Below are 12,694 nucleotides of genomic sequence, written 5' to 3'. Positions count from 1 at the left end.
TACTATTTATATTATTATTATTATTATTATTATTATTATTATTTTTATTATTATTATTATTATTATTATTATTATTATTATTATTATTATTATTATTATTATTACTATTACGACCGGTCGTAAAATACGATAAAAATTATCCAGATTTCGTATTTATTATTATAAAGCAAATTCTCTATTCATTATTACACAAGTTAGAAAAGCATTTCATCCAAGGCATGAAAATTAAGCAAAATGTTTTTACTATAGGCTTTAAAAATAAAGGTACAAGATTCAATCTCCCCTTTGCCTGAAAAAGTAAGTGCTATTTCGAATTTCCCGCTACCGACATCTGTCAGACAAGTACACCGTTTTGTAGGCATAATTAACTATTACCGACGCTTTTTGCCTAACTGTTCCATGTTACTCGCACCTTTAACGGACTTGTTAAAAAAAAAACGAACTAAAAACCAACAGTTAGTTTTGGAAGGACCTGCACTACAGGCCTTTGAACAATCGAAAACTGCTTTGGCAAACTTAACCAAACTCACTTATATCCAAGATAGCGATACAACGGAACTTACGCTTACGATGGACGCATCGGAAATAGCAGACACACGTCGACAAATATGGTCCACGAGAAATTCGACACCTGGACTTTATAGCCCAATATTCTACGGATATACGGTACGTAAAAGGACCAGAAAACGTTTTAGCTGACGCTTTATCTCGCGCAACAATCGCTTCTGTAAATTCCACTCCACTAAGTATGGAATTAATAGCACAAGAGCAGTTAACCGATACCACGCTCTCAGCTATAATGGACACAACTTCACTGAAGCTGAAAGAAATACTGATACCATTCAGAACAACAAATTTCTATTGCGATGTTTCACAAAAACACCCTCGCTCTTATATTTCACCCAGCCTCAGACGACAAGTTTTCCAGCACTTCCACAATTTGTCCCACACAGGAAAACGTGCCACCGTAAAGTTAATAGCGGAACGTTTTGTTTGGCCAAATATGAATACGGACATCCGTAATTGGACCAAAACTTGTATTCCTTGCACAAAAAAACAAAGTTCACAGGCACACCAAATCACCTTCAGGAACTTTCAGTGTACCAGACGCTAGGTTTACTCATGTTCATATCGACTTGGTTGGACCCTTGCCCACTTCAAAAGGACATACCTATATCCTTACTATAGTCGATAGATTCAGCAGATGGCCGATAGCATTACCAGTGAAAGACATATCAGCCGCAACAATAGCCAGGGCGATTTTACAAGATTGGATAGCGATTTTCGGAGTGCCCTCCGTAATCACAACGGACAGGGGCTCACAGTTCCAATCAACTCTTTTCACTGAATTCAACCATTTGTTGGGAACAAAGCACATTAAGACTACTGCCTATCATCCTTGCGCAAACGGTATGGTGGAACGATTGCATAGACAATTAAAAGCATCTTTGGCTATGAACGATAACAAATCGGACTGGTCAGACAATTTGCCACTCATTCTCTTAGCAATTCGCAACACTGTGAAGGAAGATTTGCAGAGCACACCTGCAGAATTAGTTTTCGGATCAACACTGATTTTACCAGGACAATTCTGCGAAAACAATACAGACATTTCTCCAACGACAACTTTTGTGATGGACTTAAAACACGTAAATGTCACAATTAAAATTTACTCCAACTAAAAAGCCAGAAACGAACATTTTCATTCCAAGCGATATTTACACATGTAAATACGTTTTTATCAGGAACGATGCAGTAAAAAACACACTATGTTCAAATTATTCTGTTTAATATGCAGCAAAGTTTGTAAGTCTACTCTTGGTTTGAGAAGACATGTGATTGTTCATAGAAATATCCTTCAACCTCCAGAGGAAATCAACTCAGTGGAAATTGTTCAATTTGTATATCACATCTGCTTCAAGATGTGCAAATCTGCAGCGGGAGTACAGAGTCATCTGAAATGGCATGGACGACGAGTTTGTGAGAAGTTAATGTGACGGCAATAATCTGGAAAGATACAGCAATCATCATCATCATGTATGTATGCCTAAAACTTTCGACAGAGGCATCGGATTTTCACAAAATCGATATCATTTTTAAGGTCAAACGTTCGGACGATAAATTGGCTAAAGATATAAATTTCTTCACCCTCAACTGGGTACTTTTCTACAAAGAGGGGTCGCTTTTTCGCCAATATTTTAGAAAGTCGTTCTCTTTTTTCGATTAACTAGCCTTAATTTAAACCTTTCGCCACTTCCGGTTTGGCGATGGACGACACGGCAAAGACGTCACCTTTTTGTTTGTTTTTTTCACGCTCTTTTTCTCCTTCGCGGTACGGGTTCGAGCCTGCCTGCCTGCCTACTATCACATTTTTTGCTCAAAATACCCGGGAAACACTGGACACCCAGACTAGTGGATAAATAAAATTCAGTGTAATAGTTAAATGAAACTAATTATCTAATAAGAAGCCATTAAAAATGAATACGTAATTAATGCTCGTTTTCCAAAGGAATATGCAAATTAATTAACCTTAATGAAGTCGCTCGCATAGTTATGACTGAGTATATTAAGAAGTTCGTTTGAATAAGTTTTAAATAGAAAAAGTAGTCTTTTAATATCAATGTCATAACGTAGAAAAAACTCAACTTTATAGATACATAGATTAGATTTGCATTAGGCTCAAATTAAACGAAATGACCCGAATTTCAATTTCAGATTAGTTATGATGTTAAATAGCAGGGAGGGGCCCATATTGAGAACATATTTAATGGGGACTCATAATACACGAATAACGATGGTGATGGCATTTCTGAGGGGAAGACATTTGTAACGGTTCTTTGTACATCATGACGACTGTGATGATATTTCTTGATGACTTCATAATATTAATACAGACTGGGAGATATAATGCAACAGTTCTTAACACATATAGAGGGAAGGAGGTACATTATTGTGGCTGAAGGAGGCACATTACTTGGAAGGAATTACACAATGTTCATTTAAGATGATCATAATCAAAAACACATTTACCTTTCACTTGGTGAAAACGCGATACAAAGACAACAGTTACAAAATATTAGATGATGATTTCTTCATTCATCAGACTGGTGAATGATGATGTCAGGGTGTCAAGTTTTGAGACATTGTGTTGAACAAAGATGGCGGCGTAGTTCAGATCAGTAATCAAGATGGCGGCGAAGAATTAAATGCGGTCTGTGACGTAGCAAACGGCGAACTGATTGAATCCAAAATTCGACAATTTTTATAATAATTTTGCGACGTTTTCATTGGTTGTTTAGCACAGCCGTTGGTTATAAAAATGATTGGCGAATCCATTCGTCTCATACCCCCATCAAAACACTCTTTTGATGGGATGTCTCCTAGCGGCTTCGGCTGCATGGAGACAGGGTAGTACCAGTCAAGGATTCGTCACTTGACACTCAGCCCAACAGGTGAGGGGCCGGGAACCGGCCCAGCACCTGTTGGACTGAGGTACACCGCCTGGGTAATACCTAGGAGGTCCACCCTCCCAGGCCATGCCACCGGGCTTTCCGGTGGGGCAAGTTTATTGCTTGCTGCCTGAGGCGCCCCGACCGGGGAATGCCGACGGGGTTACTCAGGCAATTTTTAAAATTGCAGGAGTGCCCCTTCTTTAGGGGAGCCTGCGGGGTCCCCACTTTCCGGCCTTGTGCCACATTTTGCTGAGGTGGGCAGCAAATAAATATCTACCCCCATCAAAACACTCTTTTGATGGGATGTCTCCTAGCGGCTTCGGCTGCATGGAGACAGGGTAGTACCAGTCAAGGATTCGTCACTTGACACTCAGCCCAACAGGTGAGGGGCCGGGAACCGGCCCAGCACCTGTTGGACTGAGGTACACCGCCTGGGTAATACCTAGGAGGTCCACCCTCCCAGGCCATGCCACCGGGCTTTCCGGTGGGGCAAGTTTATTGCTTGCTGCCTGAGGCGCCCCGACCGGGGAATGCCGACGGGGTTACTCAGGCAATTTTTAAAATTGCAGGAGTGCCCCTCCTTTAGGGGAGCCTGCGGGGTTCCCACTTTCCGGCCGTGTGCCACATTTTGCTGAGGTGGGCAGCAAATAAATATCTACCCCCATCAAAACACTCTTTTGATGGGATGTCTCCTAGCGGCTTCGGCTGCATGGAGACAGGGTAGTACCAGTCAAGGATTCGTCACTTGACACTCAGCCCAACAGGTGAGGGACCGGGAACCGGCCCAGCACCTGTTGGACTGAGGTACACCGCCTGGGTAATACCTAGGAGGTCCACCCTCCCAGGCCTTGCCACCGGGCTTTCCGGTGGGGCAAGTTTATTGCTTGCTGCCTGAGGCGCCCCGACCGGGGAATGCCGACGGGGTTACTCAGGCAATTTTTAAAATTGCAGGAGTGCCCCTCCTTTAGGGGAGCCTGCGGGTATCCCACTTTCCAGGCCTTGTGCCACATTTTGCTGAGGTGGGCAGCAAATAAATATATACCCCCATCAAAAACATTTTACACAGGGATTCAAGCCTTTTTGATTACATGGTCTCCTATACCCCACCCCCTTCGCTTCTAAGGACATCAACTCTCTCTAACCTCTCTCCTCTCTCTCTCTCTCCTTCCAACTTACTCTAACTGACTCTACTCTACTCTAACTGACTCCAACTTCGAACCCCAATTCAATATATTGAGAAATCTCCTTTGTTTATGACGTCAGAAGTGTGGTTCCCAACGTGATTAACTTTCACATGGATTTACATATGCCTGTTCAAACGCACTTTTGACAACAAAGAATTCCCAATTCTAATTATTTAATATCTAACCTATTTTTAAAACATATTTTTACCTCGCATTATCCATTCTTTTAACAACATATTTAATACCGAGATTTCTAAAAGAATGGACAATCGACTCTTTTTCTGTCATAAATAATATTTAGTTATTTATAATAGAATTAACAGTCGACTGCATTCCTAAGATTACAATTATCCATCATTTTTAACACTTGCCTACAGGGTTCGATTCTAGCGATTCTAGCGTTTTCCTAATATCATTTTCCCTTATCTATTCTGCCTTCTTAATTATATGAGAAGGGGACAGCCCTTCTTATCTAACATATTGAGGGCGCTGGCAATGGCCCTACTGCCATAACTAGAATCGGTAGAGAGCATGAGTTTACAGCGGCACATCTCCGATCTTGCTCATTAAATTTTGTGTTACTTTTAGACATAATAGAAGGCTTATATTGCTTTTGGAATTTGTACACCACTTGCAAACTAGTAGATGGTCTACAACAAAAAAGAAAACCGGTTTTTATCAAACGGAAATGGAATCATGTCTTTTCTAGGGCGACAATTGTATCGTTCCATCCTGTATTCTCCTCGGTTGTTTATAAAACAAAGCCAAATTCAAATATTTCAGATTTACATTAAATTTGATTAAGTAAGATTCTTGGAGCTTTAAATTCTTCTTAAAACCTCTCTAGCTTAAGGTTTGTAGAATAGACATTTTCTAGAATTTAAAACATTTATTAAATTTCGATACAAATATAAATAAGGATTCAAGACATAATGTTTATTAGTATTATATTTTAATTTTTATATCCATGACGGGACAAAGAATTGGTGAAAATTGTTTCCTCGGTGAATTAATTGTATTTGTTCTGGAACAAGCATTCTTCTCTCTCATTTATAAAGTAGAGTCAAATCTTCGATACTTAATTATAGTTTTTTGTTAAATAATGCCAGACAATTTTCTAGGTTCATCAAGTGCGTATATTCGTGATCCTTGATAATATGGTCGGTTATAATGGATTGTATTTTTAAAATAGGATGCAATCGAGAGTCGGCCATAAAAAACAACGAAAACAATAATCGATCGATTGAGATTTTCGATTTGAATCGGAAGCAGTAAAAGAAGAATAGAATTGGATTAGTTTTTGTTTTGTTTCTTTGTTTTTTGTTAGTTTGTTTGTTCGTTTGGTTGGTTGTTTTCTGGGGGGGGGGGCTTACCAATCAGAGTTTTGCAAGGTTTCTTATTAAAAAAAAACGCAAAAAGTAACGAGAGAAACAAAATAGTAACTGAAAACAGTATTTTCTTATGAGAGGAGCGGTTTATCTTTTACGTTATTTTTTTTCTGACTCTTGAATTTAATTCTTTTGAATTTCTTTTTCTTTATATTTCTTTCTTCCTTTTAAGTTTTTTAATTTTTTATATTCATTTCATTTTGAGCAAGCATCGGGCGTCTATAAATCTGGCTATTTTTAAATGTATGACAGATGAAATATCTTTAATATAAATCTATTGTAAATACAAGGCGCTTAAAAATGTATAAATGTGCTCACACTTCGAAAGATAATGAAACCCTTATATATGAACATAGTGTGAAAGAGAATATCTTCGAATACAGAAGACAAATGTCATTGAAGAATCATGTTCGCAAATGTTCAAATTGATGACCATTATTATATAAACAAAACCGATGACAGTTAAAGTGTGATAACATTTTTGAGATACACGCTATCATTAAAACACAGTAGTGTTTGAATATATGGTTAAGTATTAGTTTTACTCATGTAGAACTGCTTTAAAGCTTCACCGCTTACTCATTTTGTGACCATATTTCAAAAAACTTTTTATCGTTCATAAGTCATCTCTCAACCATATTTTGGAATAGAAATTTTCAATTTCATTAGAACAAAACTTATTCCGAAGATTTTTGAACACCAGTAATTTTATTATAACAATAAAATTACTGATGTTCAAAAATCTTCAGAATAAGTAAGGAACGTGACAGACGGTTTCTTCTGATTGGTTGTTGGTTACAATAGCAACTTTTTCGTCGTTGACACCTTCATAAATCATAGCAAGAATGCCGCTCGCATGCTATATTATTTGGATTATATATATATAGTTAACAAAAGTGATAAAACCTTTATTCATGAACACCGATTGAAAATGGAATATCTTCGAATACAGAAGACAAATGTAATTGAAGAATCATGTTCGCAAATGTCCACATTGATGATAATTATTATATAGGCAATGCTGATAGCAGTTAAAGTCTGAGTACATTTTTAAACACACTGTTTGAATCATGATCGTATAATACGCACTGGAATAATTGAAAGTAGATTTTTGCAAATAAAACACTATTAAAATTAGACGTCGTCAGAAAATTTGTAAACAGAAATTATATCCTTTTTTAAGATAAAGAAGATCCTCTTAATTGTCCTAATGGTTCAAAAATGGGAAAGATTATAGTCTGTTATTTGTCCAAACAAGACGCTAAAAATACATCTGTTATCTTTCTGGTTGAAAAATATTTTCCTGTTCATTAATGCAAGCGATGACAAGATTTTAATTGTCAGCTTAGTTTTTTCTTTAGCATATAGACTGTTGCTCAACTCTGTATGAATGTTGATATGTGAGTGAATGCAACTACACAATTGTTAGTGTGTCATTTTCTCGCTTAGTATACTATCGTCTCTTCCCTTTTATCCTCAATTTACTTTCTGTCTTTCTATGTAGTCATTTATATTGATTCGGGGTTAAAAATATGGATTTTTAAACTAATACATTCGGCATTTTCCGCGAAACTCCAGCCCCTCTCGCATTGCCGTATAGTTTCATCTCTGTCCCTATTTTACAAGTACTCTAACGAAATTCGCACCAGTCTACAAATTGCATTGTACTCCCACCCAAACTACTCCAACACTACCTGACCAGCATCAAAATACCACCTTTCACAAGAGAAGCCATAGATGCTGCAAAAGTTTCTACTGTAACAACTTTCCTCAGGGAACTTGCTTTTAGAATTCATCTTTGTTTCCTATTACCATGTACATGTGTGCAGTCAGCACCAACCCTATTCAGGGTTTAACCGGCTTCCTCCGAAGAAGGAAGTTTCATGGGAGTATGAAATTCACAAGCGCATGTATATCCCCGTTAGGGAAGATGACAGCGTTAGGTTTTTGCAACTTTTTGCAGGGAGGTGTCGACGTCCTCCTACATACAGCACTTGGACTTCCCAAATTGGTCACCCATTTTAGTAATGACCAGGCTCAACGTTGCTTAACTTCGATGGGAACCGGTATGTCAACGAGATTATGCCGTATATAATTATATAATAAATGCTATGCAAGAAGATGCGTTATAAACCCTTTGTTGAAAACCAATGTTTGAAAACAATACAAAAATTCAATAAGTAAAACCAAAAAAAAAATGAGCAATGCAAAAAACAAAAAAGAAAACGAACGTGTACTTATATGCAAATTCAAAACACTTAATCAAAAGAGTTTTACTTGTTTTAAAAGACAGGCTTATTCTTTTGTAGGTCAATTTGAATTTCACTGATTTCCTGGTTGTCGCCATATTTTTTTTAAGAAAAAGATTAAAGGGAGAATAACAAATTAAAAGAGAAAATACATTATGACACAAATCTACATTTTTTGCAGCATTACGAGACGAGATGAAACCCTGCGTTGATTAAAATATACTTTGTTAAATGTATTAAACTTTAATCAAAAAGAAATATTAAACGGACTGGCTTCCACCGAAAAAATGGAGCCGACGTTGAACGAGGATCGATAAACATTCGTCTGTTCACACCCACCTGTGCAACGAACGTGTTGTCGCTTTTAAAAGTCAAACGCGTTGATTTATTATTCGCTTTACGTTAGCTGACTCTGCTCAACTTGATTAATGCTGCGTCACAACTTTACGCTTCTCTAACATATAAATTCATCTTGTCGCTTCTCTAACATATAAATTTATCTTGTCGGATGTTACAAGTGAAACCGAAATAGCGATTCCTCTTCAGTCAATAAAACAAATATATAGCAAACAGAATTAGAAGCTCATTCCAGCAAAAAGACTGGCATTTTTATTTATTAAACACGTTTTGTTTTGCTTATTATTTGATTCAGACTAGCCTATATTTTTTCTCCGATGTGTTATTGTTCGGATATAACTTAGTCTGCTTAACGTTTGTTCTGATGATAATTATGCCAGATCGGTTTATGAATAAAATGGTTGATATTTTACGTTCATCACTCAAGCCGCTTAACACCTTATTCTTTTTTATAACGTGCACACAACTCTATAGCACATCAGAAAATAGACAATAAATAAAAAATAAAGAAATAAAATGTAACATAAACCAATTATATCAGTAGCATCAAACATACAAGTACTCGAACATTGTATGGTTTCAGTCTATAAGGAAAATATACAGAAAACAGAATAAAGAACTCATTCAAGACAAACGATCGACAGTTTTACTTGTGTGACGCAATTATACGGGACCCTTTTAAAAGCCTTATACTTTTGTACTCGTATGAAGCAGAGTATAATTTAATACATATTATTATTATATTAGAAACTTGAGGACGAAGATTGTTTAAATTAAACCCGGTGAACTCGTCGTGAACCTGATGCTTGTGAAATAGCAATATTTCAGTCTCTGTGTTTAATAGGTATGCATGTCTTATCCCTGGCCTTGTTAGAAACGATTTTGGATGGAGATAGCGTTTTTGGGTTTAGCAAGAATCACACAAATATTTAATATAACTTACGTATAACTGTTGCTTTAGTGAAGGAGATACGAGCATATATATATATATATATATATATATATATATATATATATATATATATATATATATATATATATAATGGAAACAAATAAAGCATAAAGAGAATAGAAAGGTTCACCGGCTAACAAATGATACCTAACAACAAACTCAGTTTTGCAAATGCAAAAATTGAGAAAAACGAAATTTCATAACAAAACATTTTATACAAGAAAATAGTAAACTATAAAAGTTACTTTGAGTTATGATAATGTTCATGGTGCACATTTTTGTTTGGGTAATGAAAGTTTAGTAAACAGGCACAAGTCTTAGAAATATATAGGCTAATAACTTAATCATGTGAATATGCATGTGTAAGTAATATGAGTCTTCGAAAGTCTGGCATTGTGTATGAATGTGGAAGGGTAGGGTTAGGTTTAAAAATATGTAGGTAAGTATGTTCATAGTGTCGATATATGTGTGTACGTAATATACGTATGCGAGTATTTGGCAGCGTGGTATTGTGTATGAATGCGCCTAAGTTTACCTTGTTCTTGTTAGGGCGTGAGTTGATGGAAAATGTTGGTACGTAAGTCATTGAGTCCTTTTTCTTGCAACTTAGCTTCTTCGGTCCCAAAGGAACAGATGAGGGGTGTTGAGTGTGTGTTCTGGTGTCTTTCAGTACTGTCTGCTGGCGAAATTTCTATTTCTTTAGATTGTTTTTTTATTGTTTTATAGGAGTTTCTAACTTTGCGTGGGCTTACTATTTTCGTATAGACGTGTTACTTCTTGGGTTTGGGACGACTTTTATTGGTTGAAAATACTTTGAGTAAACATCTTCATGTTAAAACTTATGACGAAGTGACGAAGAGAGCGTATCAAAACGTGGCGGAGCAAGAAAAAGGACAACAAATTCGATCCATTTGCCTTTTGGCGTTCGTTAGACTCACTTCGCGATTAAGTCGTTACAGATTCAACTATCTGTATTAGGTGCCATGATCGAATCGAGACTTTGATTAACATTTTCATTGATTACCGCAGCATTTAGCTATTAATTATGGTGATTGAAAGCTACCAGATTGGCGTGTTGGACGTGATCTCTTTAAAGTGATCTAAGGGAGATTACTCTATTTTCCTAAGAAATTCGTTCATATTTTCATACAAGAATTTGGGCTGCTAAAACAAACGTAACCTCGAGGAATATTTTTTCAGCTACTTTTTTTTCAACTCTATTATTTTATTAAGAATATACGATTTCGAGGAATTATAAGAAAAGAAAGTTGTGACTACTTTTTTAAGAACAAAAATTAATTTTTGGGGGCCTTTTCATTTATTTAAAAAATGTTAAGGGTTTTAAAAATGTAATCTATAATATAAATCTCACATGTATGTATGTATGTCTAAACTTTCGACAGAATCGATAGATTTTCACGAGATGGGTATCGAAGAATTGGCTAAAAACATTAATTCCTTCGCCCTCAACTGGGCCCTTTTCTACAAGGAGGGATCGCTTTTTCACCGAAAGTCATCTCCTCTTTTCGATTGACTAACCTTAATTTAAACCTTCGCTATTTCCGGTTTGGCGATGGACGCAACAGCAAAGACGTCACTTTTTTGTTTATTTGTTTTGTTTTTGTTTTTTTTATTGGGGGGGAGTCACGCTCCTTTCCTCCTTCGCGGTACGGGTTCGAGTCTGCCTGCTTGCTACCACTCACTTTTTTGTTTGTTTTGTTTTGCTCAACACACACCTCCAAACATCCGAGCAAAGCTGTGCACCCAAGCAAGTCCTTTATATAATAAAATAGAAGGAAAATGCAACGATACTTTCAGAGAAATTGTAATTTTATTAAACAAAACATTTTATAAAAATAATAAACAGAGAGACCCACTGGAAAGTGAGAAAACTTAAAGAAACAGCTCACATGCTCGGACATAACAACCTACTGAGCAAACCAAGCATAGAGCTGAATGCAATTTGGACACCTCTGACAGAGAGAGAAAACCTTGAATAACAACATAGGTTTAACATTAACAAAAACCAACTAAGAATTGTCCTAGTGACATATGGCCGAGTGGTCCTAGACGTTGTATCAAAGTTTACAGTTACCCAAAGGTGCTGGACGAAGGCAGTGAAAAAGTGACATTGAAAACAGAGAATCAGCAACAATGTCCCAAAGCCTAGCTGGAGTCCGAACACGGTACCCCCGTAATAATAATAAAGGGTTGGGTTCGAGACTCCTAACAAACGGTTCACCTGACGAAGGCCGGGGGGCAAAACGGCCGAAACGTTGTGACAATAACAACCAAGATGAGGAAGTCAGTCCGACAATCTCAATCAAAAAAATACAGACAATTACAAAACATTTTATTAAAAAAAAAATGATGAAAATATTTTTAAAAAATGAAAGCTGCAGCAACTTTTTAATGTAACAAGGTTTATAACATTTATAAGAAAAACATGTTAGTTTAAGCATTTAAAAAAAGAAGGAAACTGTGACGATGGTTACAGAAGAATTGTAACAAAACATCTTATTGTTTGGTTGGGAACATTTTTTTTTAAAGCAGCGACAACTTTTTTAATGTAATAATTTAAGTTAATTTTTATTAAACGAAACTGCGGCGACGTTTTCTCTTTTGCATAAAACAATTTGTGTACATTAAGAATGTAAATTAGGTATTTCTTCCTGATACAAATCAATATCCTTGGGAATCTTTGATTAGTTTCTCGTCTCCGTCACAAGAACTCTGTCAGGTGCAGAGGGAACATTTTTTCTGCTGTACCCAACAATCTCCTCATGTGTCTTTTTGCACGAGACCATAGACCTAAAAAAAACACAAACAAAATATAAATTTTAATTAATTTTAAACGTACTTGAATCTTTAATAATGAAGCATATAAATTTTGTTGTTTATTATTTGTAAACGTTTGGAAAGAAAACTAATCTTTCATAATTTAGGTTTGGATAGTTCCATCGTCAGGATTAACAAAATTCAATTTTGTTTTAAAAAATAGTAGTCGCATCTTCCTTTTCTTACAATTCCTCGGAGTTGTGTTTTCTTATTAAAAAAATACAGTCGAAAAAATAAAGTAGTCGAGAAAAATAATTTCTTGAATTTGTGTTAG

The sequence above is a fragment of the Euprymna scolopes genome, chromosome 22 (genome assembly GCF_053919585.1).
Source record: "Euprymna scolopes isolate OS-2025 chromosome 22, ASM5391958v1, whole genome shotgun sequence".
In the NCBI taxonomy this organism is placed as follows: domain Eukaryota; kingdom Metazoa; phylum Mollusca; class Cephalopoda; order Sepiida; family Sepiolidae; genus Euprymna; species Euprymna scolopes.
This window is presented reverse-complemented; position numbering follows the sequence as displayed.